This window comes from Cupressus sempervirens, chromosome 7 (genome assembly GCF_028749045.1).
Source record: "Cupressus sempervirens isolate cs-2001-9-10 chromosome 7, ASM2874904v1, whole genome shotgun sequence".
In the NCBI taxonomy this organism is placed as follows: domain Eukaryota; kingdom Viridiplantae; phylum Streptophyta; class Pinopsida; order Cupressales; family Cupressaceae; genus Cupressus; species Cupressus sempervirens.
In genome coordinates this window covers 111,802,679-111,821,367 of record NC_143124.1, presented here as the reverse complement: position 1 = coordinate 111,821,367, position 18,689 = coordinate 111,802,679, and the positions used below count along the sequence as shown (strand labels likewise).

The 18,689-nt window shown below is 36.3% G+C and overlaps 1 pseudogene; it reads left to right on the top strand.

Annotated features, from left to right (window-relative positions):
* Positions 1-2,170: 2,170 nt before the first annotated feature.
* Positions 2,171-5,653, top strand: LOC149545745 (BTB/POZ domain-containing protein At5g48130-like; annotated as a pseudogene).
* Positions 5,654-18,689: the final 13,036 nt, after the last annotated feature.

Below are 18,689 nucleotides of genomic sequence, written 5' to 3'. Positions count from 1 at the left end.
CCTTGACTAATCCTGATAGCAATGACTAATGTGATTAATACATCAACTAATGAAGATAACTAAAAGATTGAAAAATATTAATGTATAGCAATGTTTTTCTCAAGGAAATATATGCTCTTTAGTAAGATATAAAAGGAAATATTAATTAGATGTGATCTATGTGTGCTCTAGGTAGATGGACATTACCTTTTTAAAATCGTTCAATAGGGGGGTCATATTTTCATCAATTTATTAAGAGGTTTGTACAGTTTGAGACTGGAGTAAGAGACAATTATCATTGTTGCTGAAGATTATTATCTTAAGGACTACAGACTAAGTGTAATCAAAAAATTTATTGTCTATGGTTTTATTAATCATGGGAGGCTAGCTAGGAATAGGAATTGCTCTAGGAACATTTTGCAAACAAGCTTTTGGAACGAGACAATTCAATATGCTTTTCATTTACATACAACAATCTATTGTGATATAACATCATATTTTGGATCATATAGTGTCATCTAAAACATTACCATTTTATAATCAAACCTAGAAAAAATAATTCATTGATATGAATTATGGGAATTTGATATTGCTAAATGAAAAATCTATTTAAAAATAGAATGCCAATGTGAAAGAAATCCTATATTTGTCAATGCTAACAATCAACTGTAAGCATGAGGTTTCTAATTGAAACTAAACTATAAGCATGATACTCCAAACAAAATGTTCAATTATGTGATGAAACAATATGTGCAATTATAACTAAAGTGTCATCTAGTGGTTCTATTTTGCCATTGTAAAAATGATTCGCCAAAATATTTATATTTTGGGCATGAGAGCCTCAAACATATATTGTATCATTGAAATGGTTTTGTCTTGCAACCATAAACATAACAAGAGTGTCACCTAATAGCTCTATCTCACAACTAGAAACATGATACTCCAAAATATTTTGGGATTTCAAATGCATACATTCTATCTTATGGAAATCTTAGCTGGTATGACAAGGGCCATGATCTAACTAATCCAGGTGAGCCCTTTAGTAGTTTTCTTTTCAAATATCCATTAGCCTTAATGGCATGCATCTTCATAGCACATGGATCCTAGAGTTCACTACTAGTTAGAACATTTATTTCATTGGTTTTCATCAAATGATTTGGTTACAAAGAAGGCATACAATCCTGCAATTCATATAATCAAGAATGACCGTGGTGTGCATTAACTCTTACTATATATATTGTAATACTTGTTTAAGGCCCTTTAGCTTAGAACCACACTTCTCTTTGATGGATTTGCTAAGCAAGATAAAAAAAACTTACATAAGATTTGTTGAAGAAATGTACCATCAAATAGCAAGATACATGAACTTTAAGAAACAAAAATTTGTATCAAATAGCTAGCATAAATCTAAAATTTATATCAATACCCTGCTATTTTGAGAAACAAAGGTAGAAGATGCTATGTATATGCAATTCTCTACCACAGTAAATGTAGAGAGGAGGTGACAAAGGAATTCCCATACCTAGAATTTGTGATCCTTGATATTGTTGCAGTAAACATTCTCACATTCCTAGAATTCCAAAATTAATAGGAAAATTTCAAAATTTTCTCTAATATCCTTATTCTCAATGGCCATGCTGCAGAAGCTCTAAAATATCACTTTGCATATAGAGTAAAAGATAAGTTCTTCTAGACCACAAATGTTGGTTAATAAAGACTATATGAAATGTGTTAAGAAAGAGACTACAAAACTAAACAAGTAGAAGCCAGTGCATAAATATAGGTTTGGCAAATAGAAAAAATTGAACTTATAATTGGATCAACATGACTATGTACACAAGTCCAAACTATCACCTATCATATAGTTTAACAAATCTCCAAAAAATGAAGAGACAAGTAAATTGATTCACAGAGCTGACACATCCACCTAAAAGGATATTTTATTGACAAATCTATTCACAATTTAGAAAATCATATCCAAATCTTAATTGCAGATAGAAAGGAATGTTTGCAAGCAGTTGCCTGTTCTGGTCTCTAGATTCTTGGCTCAAAACACATAATGATAGACAGGTGGAACATGGACAAGAAAAATACTATAGGTCACAATTAGAAAAGATTTTAGAGATGGTAAAGTTGATACTAAAGTCAACCAAACAACAAATAATGTGAAATCATAATGGAAAAGTGAACAATGGGTAATGCACGGTATGCAAAAAGGGAGATTGGAAAACTTGGAAGACAATGACCAGAAAGGAATTCCAGACTCGTGAATAGAAAAATAAAATTTCTTATAATAGTCATGAGTGGCACTACAAGAATGATTAGAAAAATTTCTTTGCAATTAGCTATTACTTCCATTTCTATTTCATGAAGGTAAATGTTTATAGCTCTTGCATTTTTGGATCTGGTATGGTCTGCACAGGTTTGAAGCTATGGGGTTCTCAACCAACACAATAGTTCACATTAAGGATTGCACTTTCCATCTTCACAAGGTACATGAATTGATCTTGGTCCACTTATATTTTTCATATCCTATATCAATTATGAATGTATTTCAACTTTTATATGTGTCTGCATGTAGTTACCTTTGGTGTCAATGAGTGGATACTTGAATTGGAAGTTGAAGGAAGCCAACGAAATAGATTTGAATTCTTGTCCAGGTGGGGTAGAGACTTTTGAGCTCATAGTAGCCAAATGCTATGGTTGTATTATACACATGGAACCATCCACCATCTCAGCAATCAGGTGCGCATCAGAGTTTTTTGAAATGATAGAGAACTACTCCAAAGGAAATCTTTGCAAACAAAGTGACCAATATTTCAAAGATACAATACTGAAGAACTGGGACCATGCCATTTAGTCCCTTTGATGATGTGAGGAGCTTAATCCCATAGCCCAAGGGCTTAGGATAGCCAAAACTTGTATTGAAGCAATATCACTCTTACTTGCTCTGTAATTGAAAAATGAGCTCATGTACTATTTCCATTGGCAACCATGGAGATCACTTTTGAGGGCAGCCACTTGGAGAATCTAATCAATGACCTAATAACCCTTCCTTTGGATTTTTTTAGGCATATAATAGAGTCAATAAGAAGTAAATACATTAATGAGAAATTTATTTGCAGAGCACTATTTTTGTACATCGATAGGTGCATGCTCTTGTTGTTTTAAGGAAGCTATATGGGCTCTTAATTTTCAAGGAATCTAAATGGGAAATTAGTCCTTTATGGATGACATTTCCACATTACTTCTTTGAAATGAGAGTAAATTTGTTAAAAATAACTCAATGGAGATCTATAACTCTAACAAATACACTTAAAATGAAATTTGAATAGAGCTTTATAGTCCTTTGATGATTTGAGCTAATTTACATCTAGATTCATTTTCCCATATTCTAATCAATCCTTTATCATTACAGATGTATATTTGATAGGGTGGACTTTCAAGATTTAAACATGATAAAGGAAAAAAGCAGTGAGATGAAAGTAGAGGTGGACTGTGTGGTTAAGCTACTCCCTATGGACAAAGATATCATACCTATTCCCTTCTTGTTTGGGTTCCTTTGTTGTTCCCTTGCATGGAGTGTAGACATAGAGTGCACCTTTAAGCTTGAAAATATAATTTCAAGCCAATTAGATCAGGCTATGACAATAGATTTCTTATTGCCATTGAAGAATGATGATGATGTAATTGATGATTTGGGTATTTTGGAGGTAGAGAGCATGCAACATATAGTTTCCATGTTCATGTCTCAAAAAAGTGATGTGGGGGAAGAGTCTGATTACACCCCTTTTAGTGAAGGAAATGCTAGTTCTCACAACTCCACTAGGAACAGTCCATTTGTATTTAATGTGGCCAAAGTGTGGGATGGGTATCTCATAGAAATTGCTACCTATTCCAATATTTTGCCTACCATTTTGCTAGATTTGGTTGAAACTGTGCTATCCTCTTGTAGGCCTATTCATGATCAGCTCTACAAAGCTATTTACTTATACCTCAAGGCAAGGTTTACTACACTTTCTTTAATTTGATATTTTAGTTTTACCTAATGTTCTTTGATGAAGCTAGATAATGATTAACAATTGTAGCTAGTCATGGTCTCTATGTAATTCCTAACTATAATCAACATCAAATGATGTGTGAATGCTTGTACACTAGTGACCAAAGAATTTTTTAGTTTTGTAACATCCCGCTAGGAAACATAGTTGTAGTTGTTCTATCCTTTCTTATCATATGTAGATTTATTGCAATATTCAGTTGATGCAATCTTGTATTTGTAGACTGGGTTCCCTAGCAAGGCATTTCAAGTATACTTTGAACATAGAAATATAGATATATATGGTAGTCTCATTTAAAACTATATTTTGGCCATTTTCTATCATGCTTGCTACATATTGATGTTCCATGCTCCATGGTTTTATTTCTACCCATACTAGGGAGCTTCTGGATCATAGCCTCCAACATATTTTCTAACAAGAGGAAAATTTGTTATCTTGAAATCTAATTTCTAGTACATTGTGAATGATATATCAATTCACCATACTCTCTATTTGTATTCTCATGACTTTTAATCTATCTCACCTATTCATTGATTATACTCCTAGCTCTATAGTAGATGGATTTTTTCTATAGGAACATACTGTGGAAGGTGTCACTTGTATCAAATGTCTTGATTTTGAAAAGCAATCAAACCCATAGAGAAGGAAATCTATAACTGGAGAAGAAAATCCATAACTAGAGTATCATCTTGTTTTAGAGAAGATGATGGACTATTAAAGAAAATGTTTCTATTCATGTAAACTAGTCACATTAAATATAAGAATATCCAAGGAAATTTATAAATTATGATCATCTAATAAATAAGTAGGTTAAAAGTAAAACAATTGCAGTTCATATCATCCAATTTAGTACTTGAAAAAGTAGATTGTAATTTTTAGGAAGTTCATCATTAATGGCATTGCCCAAATGTTTGATAATCATATGAAAAGCCTCTTTGCAAATGCATTGCACTAAAAGGGAAAATCATAAAATAATTTTGTCTAAAGCAACAGAATAATGTGCTTGATTACAAAGGTGATTGAACTTGATGAATGTCTGTTGATTTATCATAATGCTATTTCAAGTACAATAATTGAGATTCATATGTTATTTCAAGAAATTATGAATAGATAGGAGTCATTTGCATTAAAGTCAAGAAAGAAGAGGATTTTACATGCCTGCATATTTTAAGATTTTACTTATATTTATATGAATGATTTGCATGTAGTTCTTGAAAGATGGTTCTATGTGTATGAACTAGTGGTTTCAATATATTGCCTTTGATGATGGAAACTATATGTTGCATGTAGTCCTTGCATTACTTGAATTAGATATCCTCTATGGAGCAACCCACTAGAAACTATAGGATTTACAAAAAAAAATTGAAGCAATAGAAACAAAATCTAATGCATATATGTTCCTCCCCTATAACATCTAAGTTGATATATATATTATATATATACCACTAAAGAACATGCTATTCTTAATCTATCCATCGAGGAAAAATATAAGTAATATATTTGGGTTTGATTCCTTTGTGTAGTTGCATTCACAGATATTAGAGACTAAGAGGACAAACATATGCAAAATGCTTAACTGCCAAAGGCTATCTGAAGAAGTTTTCTTTAAGCCATAAGTAAATGAGTGGTTGCGACCTATTCCTAAAATACATTTAACTTCATAAAATTCCATACAACTAAGTAACATCATAAAATTCCACATAGCTCAGTAACATCATAAATCTTACAAGGCCTTATGATAGAATGTGAGCTTCCTTCTCAAAGTTATTATAATGAGATTAAACAATATTTATACTCATAAACTCAAAAATTTAGAAATTGATATATCAAATGTAATATAATTGCGTTGTGGGATGTGTGTGCACCTATGCAATAATTTGATACTATTGACAATCAAGAAAATGACAATAGAAAAAATCAGCATAAAAATAACTCTCCTACTACTTGCACCTTTTTATTGGCTTCCTCCTAGCCTCCTTTTTTTCTATCCTAGTAGTTCCTTGGCTTCCCCCTTGTAATCACCATTTAAACATGTTGAAATCATTCAGATAAATATTAAAAAGAGTAGAAATTATTTAAATTTCAAATTTTACAAGGAAACTCACATTTATTATAATTTTCCAGTTAATATGAGCCAAAATGAGAAACCACACTTTCAGAGGTAATAATGATGAATTCCATCTAAAATACAAATGAAAATAATTTTTAGACTTTGTAATAAAAGAATTTATTTATTTTCAAAAGGCTACATGCATATAGATTATATCATTCCAAAATGATGTAAAGTTGACAGGTAAACATCAAAAATGAAAAAAATCCAAGCCCTAGAGAGAAAGGTTGTGTCAAATTCTTCTCATGATTGAATGAGGAAAGGTATAGTTCAAGGTGACATTGACATAGGATTGTCAATCCATTGGAAATTCCTTAGGCAATTTGAAGAAAAAAACTAAATTAACGACCTACTAATATGCAAGCTTTGTGAAGAGATGACTTGATATGGTTCCCAATGAGAGGTGCATAGGCTATAGTTAGATGTTATACTAGTTTTTAAATATCATTCACAACTGGTTGAGAGAATAAACCAAAGCTGATAATATTTGTGAGTAGGTGCAAAATGCAAGCCTGATAAAAAATCACCTTGGGAAAATGAGGGCTTTAAGCCCTAGACAAGGATGACAACTAAACATACCAATTTAATGTCATCAAGAGCAATCACATCTAAATCTATTAAAAATAAAAAATGAATGAGCAGTGTGGAAGCTTACATCTATGACCATGGAGCTTTAGAACCTTGAAAAAGTTTGGCCCAAAATGGCATTCACTGTGACATGTACAAAGTAGTTTCTCTATTAGAGTAGATGAACAAGCCAGAGAAGCTAATCAAGTTTTCTAGGGTGCATCAAATTGAGGTAACTAGGAGAAATCAGTAGTGACCACCTCTTCCAATGCTCTTACTAAGAGCCAACTCAAAAGCTGGTGTGCCAATTCATATTGAATACTACCAAAAGTATTCCTTGTCTCTCATTTCTAAACTATCTATCATGATGGGTAGTGACTACTTTGTTGCATGTTGGAAGAATGTGGGGGCCACATTTAGAGTGACAAAACCTTCTGTCACATCGCATGAAAATAAAATAATAAGTTAAGTGCAAGGCCAACCCTAATGGGGTGCATTGGGGTTAGTTCCACTATGCAACATATAAAAAAATGTTGCATCTTCCCTCACATCTCAATCAGTGCCAATAATCTCTTCACATCACAAGATATCAGGCAAGGCATGGGATCTGCATTGTTCTGATACCATATTCAGTATTGGTAGAGCAATTGAATGACATAGTTTGCATAATGAAATACATTTATATGTGAAAGCAGTGATATTTAACCATATTAGTTTGCATAATGAGATATATGTATACATGGAAGTGGTGATTAACCATGTATTCATGGGCATAAGAAATAAGTAGAATAAGTTAACAAATAACAAGAAGCTAAAAGTAAAGGCTGACAAGCCCTATCACACAACATGCAGAGATAATGATGGAATATGCATGAATAAGTGCATGATTTGTGGTAGTTTAAATAGTTTAATAAAAAAAATATTAAACTGCTCATCAAAAGATATTGGTAGCAAAAAATCAACTCTCTCTATCAAACTCCTTATGCATGAAATTCAAACAATAATTTTTGTTGCATAAATTCTTAATGATTCCAAAAAGTAATAATTTTCTTTGAACTTATGATTCTATTTGATGGGATTTAAAGTTCACCATTGTTTCCTATTGCATCATGTTCAAGCAAGGTATGTCTCTAGTAACTTACTGAGTGTCTAAGATATTCATATTGATGTTTATGATCATTATTAAAAATTCTTTTGAAATATTGTGAGATTGGGAAACCTAAAGTTCCTTGTACATAGTTGCTGAAGAGGATTAAATTTGGAGAAATTTTTTGCTGGGGTAGTGTGGGATATCTTTTATGTTAATCTTGCATTAAATTAACAACAATAATGGCAGAAAAATGTGATAAGTACAAAAGAAGCCATAAGTTGAAGAAACCATAAACCCTAGAGACAGAGAGAGGTAGTCATATTGCAAACCATAATATTGAAATATGTAGAGAATGCATACATGTTGCTAAGAATGGCCTTAATCTTCTAGGTTTCTCACTTTATAGCCTCCTTAGCTTCCAGAAGTATAGTTTTTAAAAAAACACTCAACCCGTGACCTTCGTAATTTGTCAAGCAACTACCAAAATTTTAAAAAATGGTAACGATTTAAGGGGAACTTAGCACATAGCTCCCATGCATGTGTAGAGAACATGTAAAGAAGCCAACTGTTAATGCCATTTGTGCTGAAAAGAACCTAGATGTCCTCTGTAAAACAACTGGTAGTTTTCATCACCCCACAGGAATAGAGGGCCCAAGATGTTATTATGCAGAAAAAGTTTGAAATAATCCCAAGTTTGAGGCCTCTTCCTCAATTCCCACCTCTTCTCCTACCTTGATATTGTTAAAGTGTTTAGTTGATCATGTTGTGAGTAACAGTCAATCACATTCACCAATTCTTGTGGTTGTGCAGCTCTCACGCGCGCTCCGTGTTAAACAGAACAATGAATTAGGCCAAAACCCATATTCATCTTAACATCTTAAGCTTGTGTTGGTTGAAATTTCAACCACCATGAGCATGGATTTAATAAAAAAGATATTTTTCCCTCCATATTTCGACCAATCTAAAACATTTTAATAGATGGCCAAAAATTTTGGTCTAAAAATGGGAGGGGCCATTGTGGTGCATGCAAAGGGAACTATAGTTGACAAAGGGGCCATTAATGGAACTTACTATGGAACTCCCAGGGTTGCGGGGGATAATTGTTGGGGTTTCAGGTCGACACGAAAATTCCCAGGCAAGACCCCACCACCTCCCTACTATTTTCCCCTTACCCCTTACCCCTTACCTTAAAATAGTAGGGTAGGGTAGGGGCCTTGTTCATGCATGTAGGAAATCTCTCTATTTGTTCCAGTAGATGCCGATATTGAAGTGATGGTAGAACTATGCCCTGTCAAATGTACTAGTGTAACACCACAACCAATCATTTGCCTTGTTTGGTTGTCCTTAAACACACATAAATTATGACAAAAAATTAAAACACAAATTAAAGTAGTGGTTATTTGGGAAATTGAAAACAATTTGTAATCCAAATACGTAACCACTAAACAAAATTTAGATTCAAAGTATTAGTGAGAGGTAAGGATCCTTCTTTGATAAGTGAGACTGGAGAGAAATTGGTAGTGGAAACAAATTTTTGTGAGGATGGTTTAAGGGATGATACCTGTCTAGAATCAAATGTCATATGATCTATAGCACATGAATCAATTATCCATGCACTATCAGAAACAAGTGTAGACATATTTAAAGACTCCCCACCATTACCCGTCATTATTGCTAATGCTAAGATCTATCTAGCAACATTATCCTCTATCTTTATTGCAACAAATGTTGCACTACAGATCTTCTTGGAATTCTTCTTCCATGAATCACGGCTACAATCCCAACATTCTGGATACCCAAAAAATTCAAAGCAATGACTTTTGGTATGACCAGTTTGATTGCAATGGGTGCATTTGTAGGTGGATTTATTAGCACCATTAGTGATCTTAGGCATGTTTTGAGGAGGTCCATTTTGATTAGATCACTTTTGAGTCAGCATGGCTGAAGCTTTAGTCTTTTTTGGTTCTCCAATCATTTTTATGCATCAAATAGATTCATGGTGGACCAATGCATAACATGCTTCTAATTGGAGAGTACGATCTATTATCAAAATTTCACCATGAAATTGTTCGAAGTCACCATCTAATCCAACAAGAAAAATATGCACCCTTTTTCGCTAAATTGGTTTGGTAAGATTCAATATCCTTCTCACTTTCCATGATTAGTTTGTCACAATGATTCAACTAACCAAAATTTTTGGTTAATTCTCGATAATACACATAGAGTGTTTTGCCATTTTGTTTTAGCAGAGAAAGCCCTCTGATTCAAAACAAACACTTGCAATTCATCTGCTCCATCATAGAAAGCCTTGGAAAGAGTTTTCCAAATATCTTGAGTGGTGGGTAAGTGAGTGTATTGCTTCATCATTTCTAGGGACATATATATTAACAGTCATCTTTTGACCTTTTGATTGTCTATGTACCACTTCTCATATCCATCATCCTTCTCGGTAGGTGGTTGTGAGTTACCATGAATGAAAGAGAGTTTCTTCTTCTCAACAATATGTATCTCCATGATTTGAGACCACAAATCATAGTTTGTTTCATTGAGTTTAATCCTTGCCTTGAATGATGAACCTTTGGATTGAATAATAATGAGAGCAGATTTTCTCTCAAATACTTTCGAATATAAATTGATCATGGTTCAATGAAGGGATACAAATGACTGAAGCTTCAAAACTCTGACACCACCTTGAAAATCAAAAATCAAGAAGAATATTTTTTATTCTTGTATTGACATAAGACTGCACAAGTACATATATAGTTGTGAGTCATATGCATATAGCTACAAGAAAGGAAAGAATCAATTTAGGAAAGAATAGTTTAGGAAAGAATCAAGTTTCAGAAATAATCAATCCAATATTAGAAACATTCCAATATTGCAACATTAACCAATAATACCCATGAATTTCTTACATTAAAAAATTAATTGAGTGATATAAAAAATCAAGAGAACAAGGGAGAGGAATAAGAATAAAATCTAAAATTTGGATCAAATTGTCACCAATATCAAAATGCCAATACATGGTAAGGAGTTCAAGCAAGAAGTGTTATTTAAGTTGCCTCTGCAACATTTACAAACTTTGCAAAATTTAGCTAAAACATTTTCATTTTACAAAAGATAAAACATGTAAAGGTTTTAAAAGAGATAAGATAGAGAATGAAATTTTTACACTGAAAGAAGCAACAAATTGGAAGATGCTCAAGTTTAGAAAATTTCAAAGAGATGAAGTCCCTAAAAGATGACTGTAATATTAGATTCATTAGATGTAGAAATAAACGGCAAAACTCAAAAATAGTAATGCAACCAAAGTTGTGGAAGCATGCAAGATGTGTCAAATACCACTTGCCTAATGAGTTGATATGTGATATACATGCAACATGCCATATGAGGACTTAGTCTTTGCTAATTTTTTAACCATAAATGTTCTCATTTTGTTTGTTGATCTTAATTTTTAGTGATAATTTTTCCCTATACAACTAGGGAAAATGACAGTGATCTACTTTTTGTTTTATTTTGTTGTTCTATAGAACATGATACATGATACATGATACATTTGTATTTAGATTGAATTAGTTCAATCTCTAATTGTATCATGTCATAGCAGTTGCTTGGGGTAGGTTGATCTGCTGAAGATGATTCCACCACCGTGTTTGTTGTTACATTGATTATTCTATTATTTCTTTGGGCATGGTTTTATGTGTGCATGTGGAAGCTATCAAATTCACTATTTGCGAGAGGAGAGATTGAATTTTGTGAAGGATCTCCTACGTGCAACCTCCCAACGTGATCATCTCAGTCAAAGTTTGTAGAGGAGATTTCTTATTTTCGTTGACAGGAGTCCTCATACCCCATTTTTTATCTATCATTGTGTCTTGACTCTTGGAAAGCACAAGATGTTGTTGTGTGCCTAGCATCGTTGGTATTTATGAATACTTTGTGATCACCAACTGGTGGAGTTTTTCGCCAAGCATAAGATTGTGTAAATATTGTCTCATTTATATTTGTAAGTTGTCCTAAGATTGAATCTTCTGTCTCAAAATGGCATATATCCTCTTTGGACAAGGAGAAAATGGGAGCTGGGACTAGAACTGTTGTGGGTGAAGAGTGATGCATAGTCAAAATACTCTTGTGATTTCCTTGTGAATTTATTTTACCAAACTTTGAAAAAGGCACATATTCTTTTTTTTTGATGAATAGTCCTTTTCAATTAATAAAATTTACTAAGTTTACAATTCACAAAAAAGGGGTCGGGGGATAAAAGATCACCCCACAAATGAGTTCACATGACCGAAGCCAGAATTAACAACATGGCCTCAGCTAGAAACTATTCTCTATTCATAAAAAAACCTTTTAACAACCTTAGGCTGCCAAGGAAGTACCAGGAGAGGGAGGATTGTCTTTATCAGGAAATCCCCATGCATTAGTGGGATTGTGGGGCAGACTGAGAACAGTCTGATCGTCAGCAACATCAGTAGGATCTGGGGTAGTCGCAGTCTTTGCATCCTTCTTATCTAGCCGCAGAAGAGAAATTGCCAAGGCTAGCCAAGGAAATTTTCCAGAGTGCGCATGTCCAAGGGGAGGAGCCGAGGACTAGCCAGAAGCATGCCTAGGGGGAGGAGCCGGGGACTAGCCAGAACCACCATGCGGTGGGGAAGCGGAGCGGCGCCTCCAATCGCCATGTCCACTACTGGGAGAGCGGTGGTGGGGACCCTAGGAGCACAATGTGTGTGAATGGCAGCCAGAGGACTAGCATCAGGAATGGCGACCACGAGACGAAGAGGCATTGGCCGAGGCATTCAGAGGCACTCTAGCAATGGTGCATGGAGCACTGCCCCAATGATTTAACAATTCTTGTAAGTGTGCAACTTCCAGGGCAACTTTATTAGCTTGCACCTGTATCTGCATAATGACATTGTTACAAATGCATGCCTTAGTGTACATTGCAATGTTAACATCCAAAAAACTATGAGTGAATAAAAATGCATTCCTATCTTTCCACAGAGAAAACAAAATTTCCATCCTGAAGGTATGCCAAATCTGGGAGAGCTTCCGAGGAACTCTGGGGGAATCACCCAGCAGGATCATGTGCCATGAAAAAGGTTCGGGCCTGAAAGGCTTGAAAAAATCATGAATCCAGTGCCAATAATTCTGAGCACGCTTGCAAAACCAAAAAATATGCAAAAAGGACTCAGGTTGACCAAAGAAGGGGCATCTGGGATCAGGAACCCTAATGTGCTTGAGCCAAGGCCCTAGGGGAAGACCTTGGAAGGCAAGGCACCAAGCAAAGTGGGCAATCTTAGGTTCTGTAATGGTACTCCAAATGGTGTTGAAACATTTTCTCCATTCAGAAAGCAAAGATTGCAAATGCCACCATTGATTAAGCATGTCCACCATTGGAAGGTGGGGCAAAAGCCATCTGTACCCCATATTGGGCTTATACTTGGTAAATGGAGTGGCAGGATACCACTTCCAATCATGCCACCAAGGATGAACAGACTGAATCCCCACTTTATGAACTAAGTGCACAGGGATGGAAGACAACAGAAGGTCATAAGTTTGGCAATCAGAACTGACAAGGCGGTACTAAACTTGAATATCCTCCCATGACCTAAAATTCATGGTGACTCTTGAAAAAGAATCCTTCGTATTGCGGATGCCACGTTTAAAGAAACATAGAGCACTTGCACCTTGAGTCTTGGCAAGAGGAGTACCCTGGATGGCAAACAGGGGAGACCACCAAATGTTCTATTGATTTAAGGATAGCCCATTGCGAAACTCATCACCAGCCCAACGAAGCCAAGGTTTAATAGCTTCCTAGGCTTTCAAGATGCTCTTTATAACAAAAGAGCCCTATATGACCACTGGTTCATGCATAGTGAGAAGGGTCTGAAAACTAATCCCCTTCCATGCCAGTCTGTTAACAGGGAAGTCGGAAGAAATGCAATGCCTTACTAGTATATTCCAAGCTTCATCTCCAGAAATAGCTGTAATAATCTATTTAGCACAGAGGGCAAGGTCCTGCTTCTAAGTGGAAAGCAGGTCGAGACCCCCAAATTCCCTTGGGAGACAACAAAAATCCCAAGCAACTCTGTGAAAACCATGATGGCCAGAACCAGAGGCCCAAAGAAAATCTTTGAGAAAACATTCTAGTTTGAGATAGGAAGCTTTGGAGGGAGCCCAATAGGAAGAATAGTACACATGGGTGGCAGCCAGAATCTTAGAAAAAATTTGGAATTTACCAACAAGAGAAAGTGGCTTAGTGATCCAATAATCAAGTTTTTTGCTAATCTTTGCAAGCATAGCATTCCAAAGTTCCACAGGGGAGGCCTAGAAAGCAAAGTGAATGCCAAGAAAGTGGAAGATTTCTCCATGAGTAACCCATTTCCATTGAAACTAGTTGAGCCAAGGTGGAGCTGGCAAGAAAGACTGGTAGTAATAGAGCGTTTTATGCCATTGAATGGCAGAGCCATAAGCTTGACAAGAAAAGTCCAAACAATTTAAAACATTTTTGATGTTTTCTTCATCTTCAAGAAGAGTAAGAAAAGAATCATCAACAAAATGACCATTGACTAACTAGGAGGAAGAATTAGGCAAGGAAATGCCATGGACCAGTCCTAAAGACATAAAGTGAGCAAGTAAATAACCAAAACCTTCAGCAGCAAGGACATAAAGCACTGGAGCTAGCGAACAACCTTGCCTGATGGAGTGAAAAAGTTCAAAAGCCTCAGATTGTGAATTATTGATGGTGAGGCAAGCATTAGCGTCACCAAAGAGCATCTCCACAGACTGAAGGAAATTGGGACCAAAATCCAGAGCCTGAAGCATAGCCAAAATGAAAGGCCATTCAATGCGATCATAGGCTTAAGCAAAATCTATCTTTAAAAAGATAGCCTGCTACTTAGACTTACGGGCCCATTCCATACCTTCCTAGATAGCAATGATGTTGTCAAGAATATATCTAGATTTGATGAAGCCAATTTGTTCAGGTCGCACAATTAAAGGCAGCATATGGTGGATTTTAAGAGAGAGAGGGCCTTGGCAATGATCTTATAAGACACATTCAGGAGGGTGATGGGCCTCCAGTTGCATATGTCCTCAAGATCACCAGCTTTAGGTATGAATTTAATATTTCCTTTATTTATGATCACTCCTAAGCTTTTAGAATGATATACTTGAAGATAGACTTTGTGCAGATCAAGACCAATTTGCTCCCAAAGATGTTTATAAAATTCACAGGAAATCCATCACACCTAGGGGATTTGTCATCCGTCATGGAGTAAACTACCTCTTTAAGGTCTCGAAGGGAAAGAGGTTGCTCACAGAAAGCGTGTTGCTCAACTGTGAGGCAATTTGGACTAACAACGATACACTTTCTGAGAGCCTCCTCCTAAGCAATCGAACTACCCTGCGAAGCAAAGACGTTCTCATAGTGAAGAACAAATGCTTGCAAGATGTTAGGTAGACTAGAAAGAACATCAGTTCCTTGTTTTATCTTTTTAATCCCAACATTGGTATGATGGGCTCGGAGAGCCTGGAAGAACTCCTTCGAGGCTTTGTCCCCAACCTCCAACCAATGGAGATGGGCTTTGATTTGGGCTCCTTGGGTAGCATAGTTATCAGCAATTTGCTTATCATGGCGAAGCTTGGCAAGTTGAATTTGTAAATCCACATCAAAGGGGTTGAAGGTGAGAGCTTAAGAGGCTTTTTTGAGGGGTTGGCTTCATAAGACCATTTTCTGAAGATTGCCCGTTGACACTCGTAGATGCACAAAAATCGAGCAGTTCTAGTAATGGCATCATTCCACCATTGAATCCAACCCCGATGGAAATGCAGATGTGGCTCCAAATTCCACACACGTTGGATGTGGGAGATGGTGGAAGCATGCAATAGCACAAACGTGTTGAGGAAGAATTGAGACTTGGCCACCTTGGGGATAGCTATTTGCCAAGAAATGCCAAAATAAATGGGAGAGTGGTCTGACAATGTCACATCTGTCAGGGGAATGACAAGTAAATCACAATCTTCAAAAAAGGAGAAAAAAGATTGTGCCGAGATCATAGCACGATCAAGATGATTCAAAATGCGGTTAAGACCGACTCAAAAATTGGACCAAGTGTGCCAAGCCCCACTACCATGGCGGCGGTTTGTATTGGGATCAAAAAGGCCCAATTTATTTCGCATGTAAAACCAGGCTTCTCTTTCCCCAGCTGTCCAAAGGAAAGGCAGAATGCCATCTTTGTCAGAGGCCACCTCAACCATATTGAAGTCCCCACACAGGACCCAAGTAGCTGGCGACAAGTTGTCAGCAAGCCAAACCCACATTTGTGCCCTTTCCATAGCATCATTGGAGGCATAAACATTAATGAATCCAAAAGAATGATTGTTAATGGAAAGCAAAAGCCAAATAATACAGTGTGTGGGGTCAGAACCGTGCGAGATAATAGCAGAATGTAGGCAAGGTGATAGGAGAGTAACTACACCACCTTGGCCAGCTTCATGCTGAGAAGGAAACATAATGCTATCCTGCCCAATGATGCGGCATGCAATAGAAAGCATGAAACCAGAAATCTTAACTTCTTGCAGGCAATGAAAATCTAAATTCCCAAGTCTATGATGGGTATCCCAGACATAGAACTTTCTGGAGAGGTCTATAAGATCTCGAACATTCCATGAGAGGAAGTTCATGAGAACTCTTCCATATCATCCTCGTCCTCTAGAGAGGAGTAGCTATTCTGCAAAAAGGTAGAAACCGGGTGGAAGTCAGACAGAAAATCCTTTGGACTTACAGCCTGTCGTTTTACCCCTGATATCTCCGCATGTCCAAGAGGACTGTGAGAACGCCTTGTTGCTGGTGGTACTATGGAAGAAACTGTAAGAGGAGTGTGAGCCCCATCCAAGGGTGAGGCCCTGGCATCCACCTTGATCTCTTACGAACCAGTAGGGTTTGAAACTTGCGAAACCCCAAGAATAAGTGCAATGGAAACCGTTGGCGTCTCCATGCTAGCAGGCATTGACATTTTTGTGGAAGTAGGAGGAATCACGGTAACCACCGCATAGGATGTCTTAGGGGCCAAGGAATTCAAGGAAGGCTTGCCCTTATGCCCAACAGTAACCCATTCTTCTTTTTTTCCTTCGGCCTATTTGGTAGGTGCCACTTTAGGCTGGGGTTTGACCCTAGGCGTAGCCAAAGGGAAATCCCTGATCTTGTGTTCCGTAGACTGGCACTTATAATATGTGTTAGGTAGGTTCAATTAAAGCACCTTCTGTGAGAAGGTTTGAGTTCCAATATGGATTTCCATAGAATCCTTGAGATCTTTGGAAAGATCAACTTCAACGCAAACACGCTGCTGAGGGCGAGCATTAAAAAATTTCTCAGGCTCCTTGGTGACAAATTTGCCTAGGGCTTGGGCAATAGACTCAATGAAAGGCTAGCAGGGCAAGGGTAGACCTAGGAATTTGACCCATATAGGAACCCTAAGCTTTTTATCATCCGAGACAGTGAAGTCTCGGGACCATTTCTAAAAAAAAAGTATAGAGGAACACACAGACCAAGGGCCATTGTTAAAGACTGTGTCTACTTGTGATGATTTAGCAAAGAAAAATAAAAAGAAACCTTTGGTAAGGTTTTGCACAACATCAAGGCAGACTCCATGAGGAGTCCAACATTTGTTGATCCATTCTCTAAGCATAGCTTTAGGAGGACTCCTACCAACAAAATACCCTATCAAGGTATGTTGCTCTAACCAGTCACATGAAACATCAAATTCTTGCAAAGGAAGGATAATATTAGGATTACCTCATGAAAAACCTTCAAAAAAAACTTGCGTGGGCGTTTGTTCGATGGTGGCACCATGGTAGTCCGAACCAGCAGTGTGAACACCAAAAACATCTAGTTCACCGCTGGCCAGAGCCATTATATTCTAACCTAAAGCTCCCGCAGTAAATGCGGTATGACAAGTGGTGTCAATAGAAGGGGAGTGCAGGCAAAGGGCCGTACGAAAAAAAATTGAAAGTTCACATGTAGCAAGAAAACCCTAGCAGAGCGTTTTCTAGAGTCTTAATAATTCATTTCAGCACATATTCTTTTACTAGTTCTTCTTCTTCATTTCGAAAGCATGGAAATACTTGTTCATTAAACACAACATCCTTGCTACAAATAATAATTTTATCAATTTAACTCCAAAGTATGAAACCAAATTGATCATTTCCATAACTAAGAAATATGCAAGGCTGAGAATTGGGATCGAGCTTGCATCTCTTCTCCTTAGGAACATGAACAAAAGTCTAAAAATAAAAAAACTCAAAATGTGAGTATGAAACTATTCTTCCCTAGCATTCCTCTTTCGTAATTCAAAATTAAATTAGGACAAAGGGCTTTTATTGATTAAGTATACCATTGTATTACATGCTTCAACTCGTAATTATTTTCCTAGGCCATCATTTGAAAGCATGCACCATTCTTTCTCAAGTATGTTTCTATTAAACCTTTCTACTGCCCCATTTTCATAAGGGGTGTAGGGAATAACTTTCACCCTTTAAATACCATTAGTGAACAAAACCCACCTCTATTATCTTTTTTTAAGCATTTAATCTTGTGACCTCTTTGGTTTTCAACAAGAGCTTTGAAAACTTTGAATTTGGAAAATACTTCAAATTTTTTAGCCATTGTATATATCCAAACCTTCCTAATACAATCATCAAAGAAAGTAACAAAATAATTTTCACCTCCTAAAGAACTTACCTCAGTAGGACCAGAGACATTTGAGTGCACAAGTTCCAATAGTCATGTCTTCATGTCATGCCCATCTTCCAAGATGTTAACCAACTTTTTCTTTTTTTGAAATAATGTTCATAAAACTCCAAGTTTTCTTATTGGAGACCT